Source organism: Nicotiana sylvestris, chromosome 8 (genome assembly GCF_000393655.2).
Source record: "Nicotiana sylvestris chromosome 8, ASM39365v2, whole genome shotgun sequence".
Lineage (NCBI taxonomy): Eukaryota > Viridiplantae > Streptophyta > Magnoliopsida > Solanales > Solanaceae > Nicotiana > Nicotiana sylvestris.
This window is the reverse complement of record NC_091064.1, coordinates 103,289,775-103,302,440: the sequence shown is the minus strand read 5'-3', so window position 1 is coordinate 103,302,440 and position 12,666 is coordinate 103,289,775.

Genomic DNA, 12,666 nt, shown 5'->3' with positions numbered 1-12,666 from the left:
TATCGCCCAATTTGGAGTTTGGAAAAAGAAGTTATGAAATTTTTGTTAAATCCCGTATGTTCTCTTACTGTTTAATAATCACTGGGCAGGCCTTCATTGCGTTCGCGATAGGCCTGTCGTATTCGCGATGGGTCAGACCTAGCTGACCTTCGCGTTGGCGTTCGACGATTCGCATTTGCAGAGCTTCAGCTCCTAGATCCTTCGCGTTCTCGGTCAGATGGCCGCATTCGCGTAGAACAATGGTGAAACCCCTCCCCCAGGCCTTTAACTTTATGCGTTCGCGAGTGCCTGGACGCGTTCGCGAAGGGTACTCCCCCCACAGCCTCGCGTTCGCGTCCCAAGCTCCGCGTTCGCAAAGAGAAAACTGGCACCTAAGGAAATTGCCTTACGCGTTCGCGAGTGGAACCACGCAAACGCGAAGAACAAAACCTCTGTGCATTGAGACAACAAAAACATGCAATTTTTTCTAAGTTCAAAACCTTCCGAAACCCATCTGAAACTCACCCGAGCCCTCGGGGCTCTAAACCAAACATGCATACTAACTCAAAAATATCGTATGAACTTATCTATGCGGTCAAATTGCCAAAATAACCTCTTAAACAACGAAGTTAGCATAGAAATCTAAGAAAAATCTCAAAACTTTCAAAGTATCAATTTTCACAACTACGGGTCCGAATCACCTCAAACAACTTCCGTTTCTTACCAAATTTCAAAGACTCATCTACCTGTATCGAGCTCCGGAACCAAAATACGGGCCCGATACCATCAAGTTATAAACACGTTTCATTTCCAAAAACTCATAAATATTCCAGAAAATAATTTTCTTTAAAAATTCATTTCTTGGGCTTGGGACCTCGGAATTCGATTCCGGGCATACGCCCAAGTCCCATATTTTCCTACGGACCCTCCGGGACCGTCAGGTTACGGGTACGGGTCCGTTTACCCAAAATGTTGATCGAAGTCAACTTAAATTCATATTAAGGTCAAAATTCATCATTTTCCATAGATTTTCACATAATGGCTTTCGGTTACGTGCTCGGATTGCGCATGCAAATCGAGGTGATGCTAAAAGAGGGTTTTAAGGCCTCGAAACACATAATTTATTTTCTTAAAACAAGTGATAACCTTTTGGGTCATCACAAGAATCCATGGAAGGAACCTCCGCACTAGAATCGCGGACATAAGCCAAATAAGCTAGACAACCCTTCTCGACCATACGTCGAGCCTTCATATGTGAAATAATCCTGCTGGTAGAATGCCCATGAGTCCTTCTCAACTCTAATTGAGGCAACCCCGACAAGGTTAAGGTCATTATCTTGGCATGACAGTCCAATATAGCATGATAAGGTGACAACCAATCCATCGCCAAAATGACATCAAAATCAACCATATCGAGAAGTAGGAGATCTACATGAGTCTCAAGACCTTAAATAATAACCACACATGAACGATAGACACAATCTACAACAATAGAATCCCCTATAGGTGTGGACACATATACAAGGGAACTCAATAAATCACGAGGCACAACCAAATACGAAGCAAAGTAAGATGACACACAGGAATATGTAGATCCTTGATCAAATTGAAATGAAACATCTCTACTGCAAACTGAAATAGTACATGTGATAACAACATCGGATGACTCAACCTCATGCCTGGTTGGGAAGCATAACATCGGGGATGGGCCCCACCACCCTGAACCATATCTCTATGATGACCTCCTACTTGCTGGCCTCTACCTCTAGTGGCCTGGCCTCCACCTCTAGCTCCGTGAGATCTACCTCTGGCTCCCTGACCCCTACCTATAGCTGGCTGAGCGGGCGGTGCAACAACTGGTGCTGGAAGCATGGCACGAGAACCCTAATGCTTGGCTAAACACCAAATAATCTTGGACAGGTCCTCCTGATATGCCCATAACCACCATACTCGAAACATCCATCCTGATACTATGGTGGTGGAAGTTGAGACAAACCCAAACGGGCCGGCTGACCATGATAATAACTCTGGATAGGAGGTGTACTGATAGAAGGTGGGGGTGCACTGTAAATTGGCTGTCCCGAATGAGGCACATAAGGACCATGACTCCCTGAAGCACTATGGGATGTCTGGAGCACTAAATGAAATGGACTGGGAGAATGGGCTCTACCAAAAGTACCTCAACCTCTAGATGAGGCCCCAATGAATCCACTAGAGTGATGCGGCCTAATGTCAGACCCCTGACCACTCCTAGAGCTAAAACCATCTCAACTCGCCTAGAAATATTGGCTGCCGCCTGAAAGGAAATCTTGCTCCCAGTATCCTTAGCCATCTGCAGTCTGATAGGCTGGGCAAGTTGCTCAATAAATCTCCTAACCTTCTCTCTCTCAGTACGAAGCAAAAGAATAGCATGACAGGCCATACCCACAAATTAAGTCTCATACTGAGTGCCAATCATAGAATCCTAATGCAGTCGCTTGAACTACCTCCGGTAGTCCTCTTTCTGAGTGATAGGAAGATACTTCTCCCGAAATAGCTGAGAGAACTGACCCAAAGTAAGAAATGATGATCCAGCTGGTCTAGCCAACATAAAATCACTCTACCATTTCTTAGCGGAACCTGACAGATGAAACGCAGCAAAGTCGACCCCATTGGTCTCCACTATCCCCATGTTACATAACACCTCATGACAACTGTCCAGATAGTCTGGGGGATCCTCTGAAGATGTACTACCATAGTGAACTAGGAAAAGCTTGGTAAGCCTATCCAATCTCCACAAAGCCTTAGAAGATATAACCGATCCATTATCGATATGTGCTGCAACACTCAACGAAACTACCCCAACAGGCTGAGCTGCTGGAGTCTGAAACTGAGGAGTCATCTACTTCGGAGTGTGGGTAGCAGGAGTCTGTGCTCCTCCCCCAGCCTAAGAGATGGCTGGTGCTACAGGGAATGTGCCGGCCTGTGCCACACTCTCCATGAGGCCCACTAGACAGACCAAAGCATCCTGAAGTATCAGGGTAGCAATGAACCCTATGAAACATAAGCTGGCCTTGTTGGAACAGTCTGGGATGGAGCCTCCTCATCAAACTCTACCTAAGGCTCCTCCGCTGGTGCTGTTGCCTAAGCTCTAGACTGAGCCCTTCCCCTGCCTCGTCCTCTGCCCCTTGTAGGAGCTGCCACTACGGGCTCCGGCTGTTGCTCAACTGAAGAAGCGGTACGTGTTCTCGCCATCTATGAAAGAACAAGAGTAAAGAGTTCAATTAGTATTGAGAGAACAAAATTGCACGACAGCGAAGAATAGAATTGAAATTATTGCTAAGCTCAGTAGCCTCTAGAGATAAGTACAAGCGTCTCCGTACCAATCCTCCAGACTCTACTAAGTTTGCTGCATGAATTGTGAGACCTAGGCAACCTAGTGCTCTGATACCAACTTGTCACGACCCAGAATCCCCACCATTGAGATTGTGATGGCGCCTAACATCACACATGCTAGGCAAGCCAACGTTAGAGTTTTTATTAACCAAATCCTTTACGTTTCAGGGATTAACAATAAACAAGCTAAAACCAGTAAAAATAAATAAATGCGGAAGTAAGTAAATAGCCTCTTTGTTTATATACTATTACCAATACTATTACTACTATCCAGAATCCGGTGTCACAATCCACGAATACACTAAGATTTGCTACAAACATTTGTTTGAATGAAAATACGGCTATTTATGAAGGGAAGTAAAAACAATAAGTGTAGGAGCATAGAAGGGGACGTTTGGGGCCTGCGGACGCCAGCAGGACTACCTTGGGTCTCCTGTTGTAAAAATCTGCAGCCAACCTCTCGATCAGCAGTACCTCCTCCAATATCTGCATAGAAAGTGCAAAGTGCAGTATCAGTACAACCGACCCCATGTACTGGTAAGTGCCGAGCCTAACCTCGACGAATTAGTGACGAGGCTAAGGCGGGTCACTTACGATAAACCTATATGCAATATATAATAATGACAGAGTAATAGAAATACAGTACGAAATTAAACAGCCAATACGAAATGATAACCACAACCTCGAAAATAAACCAGTATCGTCCAGTATTACCAATCTTACTAGTTCAAACAAAAATATCATAAAAACAACGTATCTCAATAAATAGAAACATATAGGTTGATGCGGCACGCAACCCGATCCCACCAGACAACACATAATCCTCCCTTATTCCACCATAACAATGTCAATAACAGTAAATAATATATATATGTTGCAGCGCGTAACCCAATCCCACCATATATCAATATCAATATCGAGATTTCACCCTTATTTCGCCATATCAATCCACCCTTATTATGCCTGTTGCGGTGTGCAACCGATCCCACCCTGTATACATATAATATATATTCACCCTTATTCCACCATATCAATCCTCCCTTATTACACCAGCTACAGTGTGCAGCCCGATCCTACCATATCAAAACTAAACACACAATATACAAATCAATAGGCTAAATCAGAAGGCCTTTACGATAAATAATTACCAAACTAAACTAAGAAAAATAAACCTCAATCAATATAGAATCTATACGAATTATACTACTCAGTGAGACCAAACCAGAATATTACCAAAACACAATCAAGAACAACTTAAGCAAGTAATAGGGGACAAATAAATACAACAATTATAGAAATAAATACAACAAGGTGAAATAGTATCAACAGGTAGCAATTAGACATGGATGTAGAAGTAGGCATGTAAAATTAAACCAGGGAAGGAACAATATATAGAGAACAGGAAAGAAATAGGCAAAAGGGTAAATTGGCGGGGCATAGGTAGTTGTCACCTCACCTATACGCAAATCACATGGATTTTCACATAGAAAATAAGTCAAGGGTTCCTAATCCCTCGAGTCAAAGTTAGACACAACACTTACCTCGCTTCAAGGCCAAACTCAAAGCTCAACCACCACTTTTCCCTTCACACAAGCCTATGGACCAATAAAATCTAACAAATTACCAACAAACAATTCAATTTAAGCCTTAGGAACTACCTACGATTGCAAGAAATTCAATTTAGGCCATTTTTGAAAAAGTCAACAGCTAGGCCCGCTTGGTTCAAACCCAAAATTCGGACCAAAACCCGATTACTCATTCACCCTCGAGCCCGGATATATAATTGGTTTTGGAATCCAACCTTAATTTGAGGTCTAATTCCCCAAATTTAGAAATCCCTAGTTTCGAACAAAAAATCCAATTCCACCATGAAAATCTTAGATTCAAGGTTGAAATCTTGTAAAATAAAGTTAATGATTCAAAGAAATGAGTTAAGAATCACTTACCTATGATTTGGGTAAGAAGTAATCTTTGGAAAATCGTCTAGAGGGTTTCTTATTTTGAACGTTTTCAAAAATGAGCAAAAATCCTGTCTAAGTCAAGTTTTACCAGCTTCAGATGTTGCAAATGCGATCTGGGCTTCGCAAATGCGAAGCCCGCAATTGCGAGAAATCCATCGCATTTGCAAAGATTTCTTGTTTGGGTCATCACTTGTTCTAAAAATAAATTCTGCGTTCTGAGGACTTAAAAACCTTTTTCTGCCTCACCTCGATTTGTGTGCACAGTCCGGGTGCGTAGCCGAAAAGCCGTTACGTGAAAATCTGTGAAAAATAATGAATTTTAACTTTAAAATAATTTTAAGTTGAATTCGGTCAACATTTTGGGTAAACAAACCCGGACCATAATTTGATGGTTCCGGAGGGTTCGTAGGAAAATATGGGACTTGGGCGTATGCCCGGAATCAAATTCCGAGGTCCCAAGCCTGAGAAATGAAATTTTGAAAGAAATTATTTTGCTGAATTAATTATGAAGTAAAGAAAAGAATTCATGTTTGAAACCATTGGTATCGGGCCCGTACATTGGTTTCGGAGCCCGGTACAGATCTTATATATGATTTGAGTCGAGCTTGTGAAATTTGGTAAGAAACGGACTTGAAATGACGTGAATCGGACCTTATTTGAGAAAAATTGAAAAATATGATGTTTTTAAGTAATTTCATGATTTTGATGCTAAATTCATAGTTGTTGATGTTATTTTGGTGATTTGAATGCACATGCAAGTCCGTATGATGTTTTTAGGTTGGTGTGCATGTTTGGTTTGGAGCCCCGAGGGCTCGGGTGTGTTTTGGATAGGCCACGGAGTGGAATTTGACTTAGTGTGTTGAAGATCTGAACTGGGGTGTAGCAGGCCTACAGGCTTCGCATCGCAAATGCGAGCTCTCAAATGAGAAGGCTATGTCGCAAATGTGAAGGCTATGACGCAAATGCGAAAGAGCCCAGGCAGCTTAACCTCGCAAATGCGAGGAACTCATTGCAAATGCGATGCCCCTAGTGTTAGCCAATCATCGCAAATGCGACATATGTATCCCAAAAGCGACTTCACAAATGCAAAAGTCACTTCGCAAATGCGAGCATAGCAGATTGTGGGTTCACAATTGCGATACATGCAACCTGTAAATTCACACTTAGACGCATTTTCAACCATTTTTCATATCTTCTCAAAATATAAACTCTCTTGGGCGATTTTCCAAAGAAAGTTTCTTCTCCAAATCAATTCTAAGTCGTTTTTAACTAGTTTTCTTCAATCTTTAACATCTTTTCACATGATTTCAACTCAAAATCAATGATTTTCATGGTGGAAATTGGGTGATTTGGGTAGAACTTAGGTTTTTCAAGTTTTGGGGATTTGGACCTCGATTTGAGGTCCGATTTCAATACAAATATATATTTGGGTTCGTGCGGGAATAGGTAATCGGGTTTTTGTTTGAACCTCGGGTTTTGACCATGTGGGCCCGGGGCGATTTTTTGACTTTTGGGGAAAACTTTAGAAAAACTTTTTTTCATGCATTAGAATTGATTCAAATAGCATTTATTGATGTAATTAAGTAACTTGTGGCTAGATACGAGTGAATTGGTGGTGGAATCAAGAGGTAAAGCGATAGTTGAGACTTGAATTGTGTTCGTGGCATTGAGGTAAGTGTTTGGTCTAAACTTATCTTGAGGGATTAGGAGTCGAGTCCTATTTGCTATGTGATATTTGTTGAGTACGACGTATAGGTATGGTGACGAGTATCTATACGTTGGTGTCAAGAATGCCCGTGAGTCTTATATTATGATTATTATGACTTCGTTGTATTGTTCATGCCTTTGGTGATGATTTCTATTGTTGGGCAAAGTTTGTGGAAGTAATAGTGATATTTGAACATTGAGGAGCGTTGGCTCAAGTTGTACAATGAAATGTTAAAGTATAAATGGTAATTGAACCTTTTAGAGTATTGGCTCAAGTTGCGAAGTGAGTTGTAAAGTAAAAGTGAAAAAAAGAGAAGAGAATCATTATATTGTCTCCTTTACCAGGATATTGTTGCTTTTAATGCTATCTCCCTTGCCGGGATGTTGATGTTTTGATGTTGTTCCCTTGCCGGGACTTGATTGTTGAATTATTGTTCCCTTGCTGATATTTTTATTGTAATTTTATTTATTTCCTTGCCCTATTGCTTGTGATTGTTATTTGAGTGAGGAAGAGTGTTAAAGCACGAAGGGTGATACCGTGTATTATTTTGGTGAGAGAGTGTTAAAGCAAGAAGGGTGATGCCGTGTATGTTTTGTGAGGAAGAATGTAACGCATGAAGGGTGATGCCGTACCGCACGATATACAATTCCGTGCCGATTATATTGATTATATGGTGAGGACGGAAGTAAAAGCACGAAGGGTGATGCCGTGCAATTTATATTGATTCTTTGGTGAGGACGAGAGTAAAAGCACGAAGGGTGATGTCGTGCACTTATTGATTCTAGATTCTTGCTGATGACTGAGATATGGTGTTCCTCTTATTTATCCGCTGTCTTTCTATTCTTAATTGATGTTTCCCCACAACATGTTTCCCCTTTCCATACTTGACTGTACATTACTGTTCTTCTTTTCCGCTGTATATGGTTTTAGTGCACAGGTTTATTTGGTAGTCTGGTCCTAGCCTCGTCACTACTTTGCCGAAGTTAGGCTAGGCACTTACCAGCACATGGGGTCTGTTATGCTGATACTACAATTTGCACTGTGTGCAGATCCTTGAGCGGCAGCTTTTGGACCTTAGCTTGGGTGGCTGCCTTCAGTCTATACGGAGATCCAAGGTAGTCCTGCAGGCGTCCGCAGGCCCTGGCGTCTCCCTCTATCCCTTCATCCTGTTTCATTTACGTATTTCAGAACAATGTATTATTTATCTTTCAGACTTTCTTTGTACTATTCTTAGACCGTCTGTGAAGCTGTGACACCAGTTCTAGGTAGTTGTTGTTCAAACAGTTGTATTGGATATACTCAGATAGTTTTATTGTTTTTTTTCCGCTTGTTATAAATTCCGCTGTCTACAAGTTATTTCTTCATAATTGTCAAAGGATTAAAAATGGGAAAAAGTTAATTTGTTCAAACAGTCGGCTTGCCTAGCTTTCATTAGTAGGCGCCATCACGACTCCCGAGGGGGGAAAATCTGGGTCGTGACATTTCCACAGTCCTGCCTTCTTCGCAAATGCGAACTAAGCTGTCGCAAATGCAATCAGATGATCACAATTGCGAAGGTTGCCTCCCCCTGTCCCTATCGCAAATGCGAAGGAATGGTCGCATTTGCGAACATAAGCTGGCCCAGCTTCTCTTCGCATTTGCGATGAGAAGCTCAGAAATGCGAAACTCTTCAGAGATCGCAAATGCGTTGCGAGGTCTGAGGCCTGCTACAAAAACCAGTAGTATTCAAATTCCTATTTTTACTCTGTAGCCTATCCGAAACTCACCCGAGCCCTCGGATCTCAAAACCAAACAAGCACCCAAATCTTAAAACATCATATGAATTTGCTCGCGCGATGAAATAGCCAAAATAACACCTAGAACTATGAACTTAGCACCAAATCAAATGAAATTCTCAAGAACACTTTGAAATTTCTATTTTTTCAACCGGACGTCCGAATCACGTCAGACCAACTCCATTTATCACCAATTTTTACAAACATGAATTAAATATTATATTGAACCTGTACCGGGCTCTAGAACCAAAATACGGACCCTATACCAGCAAGATCAAACATTAATATTTTCTTAAAAACCATTAAATTTTCAGACTTACAATTTTTTAAAAAAATTCATAACTCGAGATAGGGACCTCCGAATTCGATTCCGGGCATACGACCAGGTCCCACATTTCGATATGGACCCACCAGAACTGTCAAAATACGAGTCCGAGTACGTTTACTTAAAACGTTGATCGAAGTCAACTAAATCAACTTTTTAAAGGTAAAAATTATTATTTTCATCAACTTTCAACATAAAAGCTTTCCGAAAATACGTTTTGACTGTGCACGCAAGTCGAGGAGGGATAAAATAAGATTTTAAAGGCCTCGAAACATAGAATTGAGTTCTACAACATGAGATGACCCTTTGGGTCATCATACTGTGTTTTTGTATTGGCTAAAGTTAGTCAAAGTATGTGATTTGTAATAGAGTTATTATAAAGAGGCTTGTAATAAAGATGTTGCAAGTATGTATGGGATTAAGAGGTTAATTCCTAGAATACAATAGGTTGTAATCTGAAAGTTGGTCAGTTAGAAAAGTTGAAATCCTACGAAGGTAATTCGTGGTTTTCAATCCTATGAACTGGGAGTTTTTCACGTAAAACTCTGTTGTGAGTATGTTCTGGAGAAACTGAGGTTCTTTATGTTTTGGTGGACCATATGTTTACATCACATCATACTATCACAAAAATCACGGTGCCAAGAACCCAACCTTTTAATGTACTGATAATCTCTTACTCCACATATTAACCTACTTTTTGTTTTTAATCTGATGAAAATCGACCTACATTTTAAACCAATTTTCTATTTTCTTCATTTCTGACAGGTAATTAATATATTATATGGCTTTACCAAATAATATTTGGTACAATAAATACATCTAATTGAATATTAGGCGAAGTGACATTCATCTAGTATATTCCTGAAGTGAGAGGGAGATATATTATTTTTTTTTCTTATCTATGTGGGTTAAAATTTGAAAATAGTTGAGTCTTTGTTTATGCAACAAGATATGCCAAGCAAATTGTTTGTCACGACACCAAATACCGGTTGTGATCGCACCTATCACATTACTAGGCAAGCCAACCAATTAATTAACCACAACCCTTTTTCGTTTAACAATAAGCCATTTTCTAACACAGGTTTTAGATACCAAATTTCATTATAACGTTTAAAGCAACAGAAATATATCCGGAAGTCAAATAAGCAAGAAACTACACAGCCCTATAATCCGGTGTCACGAGTCTAGAGCCTCTAGTACATGCCTGAATACCTACTACATCACAAGTCTAGAAAATGCGGAAAAATAAAAAGATATGGAGGAGAAAACAAGGCTGCAGACGCCATGCAGCTACATGAAAATCTCTGTCAACACATTGGATCAACTGAAGACCCTCACTCGGCCGCTCGGGCACCTGGATCTGCACACAAGGTGCAGGGAGTAACGTGAGTACGCCAACTCAGTAAGTAACTAAAGTAAATAAGGACTGAAAGCAGTGATGAGCAGTTCAAAAAGCATATAACTGAATAATCAACAGAATAACGGATCAATTTTACAATTTAAAAGAGTTTCATCATAAAATCAACCTTTCTAGTTTAATACATTTGAAATCAGATACTTAGAAATATATCCAACAGAGGCATATTTAAAAGAAGAGTGAAATCAGTGAAAACATCATAACTGGGCCCCTCGGGCAAGGAATCACTCAGAATATGACCTCTCGGACAGCCTCTCAGTCACTCGTGACTCAACTCTTGTCACTCAGTCTCTTAATATCTCTTAATAATAGAAATCATAATAACCACTGCAGCGTGAAGCCCGATCTATAATTTATAGTCAACTATGCTCACTGGGGGTGTGCAGACTCCGGAAGGGCTCCTACAGCCCAAACGTCATATCGCTATGACGCGCAGCCCGATCCAATATATATATCGTTGCGGCGTGCAGCCCGATCCATATAAGTATAGATGCGGCATGCAGCCCGATCCATAAATCACATATATAAATATCCTCATAGTTAAATTCTCAACCTCTCTCATTCATTAACCTCACAGCCTCTCGGACACAATAGTGGAAATTAGGGAACTCAGCCCAAATAATCCTCTCATCTAGAACTGGAAAGAAAAAACTAGTTTTAAACATTTAAACAGGTAAAACATGACTGGCTTTTAGCAAGTAACGTGAGGAAAACATTCAAAATGCCCCGAAGGGTTTCTATAGGTCGGCACAAGGCCCCAAACATGGCATACAACCCATAATACAGTATAAATATCCAAAATACAGAATAACCTAATATTTCCAAATCAAATACGCGGCTTATTAGTCGCTACAGGACGGACCAAGTCACAACCCCTTCCGGTGCACGCCCATACGCTCGTCACCTAGCATGTGCGTCACTGCATTTATCAAAACAAGTCAAATATCGAGGTTTTGTACCCTCAATTCCAGATTTACATTGGTTACTTATCTCAAATACTCCGTGACACTTTTTCCCCTTGAATCGGCCTCCACTCGCGTCGAATCTATCCAAAATCAGAATCACGACATCAAAATATGCTAAGGGAACGAAGCCCAAGCGAAAATAATCAAATAATACCAAAAATCTCAAAATTAGCTAAACCCGACTCCCGGGCCCACGTCTCGAAACTCGATAAAAATCACATCACCGGAATCCTTATCCTCCTACGAGTATCAAGAACACTGAAATCGGAGTCCAAATGACCCCTCAAATCCTCATTTAAAATCTCTTAATCTCAAGCCCTAATTTCTCAATTTTAGGCTTAGATTCCATGATTTATTAGGTAGATTTCACAATAGAATCGAGTTTTAAGTCCAAAATTCTTACCTCCAAACGTTTCCCCTTGAATCCCTCTTCAATCTCCTTCAAAAAAGCTCCAAAAATGACCAACTACGGAGGAAATAAATCCCACATTCGTGGAAAAGACGACCTTTAAAACTTTCTGCCCAGGCCTGAAAATCCTTCTTCGCGAAGGCAGTCAAAGCCTCGCGTTCGCGAAGCACAACTTAACTTTGACCAATTTTTCCTCTTACGCGATCGCGACCAAGCCCTCGCGAATGCGATGCTTTACCCAGATGAACCTTTGCGAATGTGTTTCGTCCATCGCGAACGCGATGAATTAATTCCACTCTCAATTCTTTCTATGCGAACGCGACACCTATCCTGCGAACGCGATGCGTCAATCCTTAGCCCTTCGAGAATGCGGAGCTCCCATCGCGAATGTGAAGGCTTAATCTTAGCCTTTCTCAACCGACTCTTCGCGAACGCGAGGGTCCACTCGCGAACGGGAAGAGTAAAAATGCCTGCAACAGCTGAACAGAATTCTGCAACTTTTCCTTAACTCAAAATGGTCCGATCAACCCTCTGAAACTCACCCGAGGCCCCCAGGACCTTAACCAATGGCCCCAACATATCCCAAAACCTTATTCAAACGTGTTCCAATCTTCAAAACTCCTCAAACAACTTCAAATCAACTAAAACACATCGGATTCAAATCTAAGTTTCTAAAAATCTTTTGGATTCCGTTTTTGATAAAAAAACCCAACCAAACCACGTCCGAATGACCTGAATTTTTGCACACATAT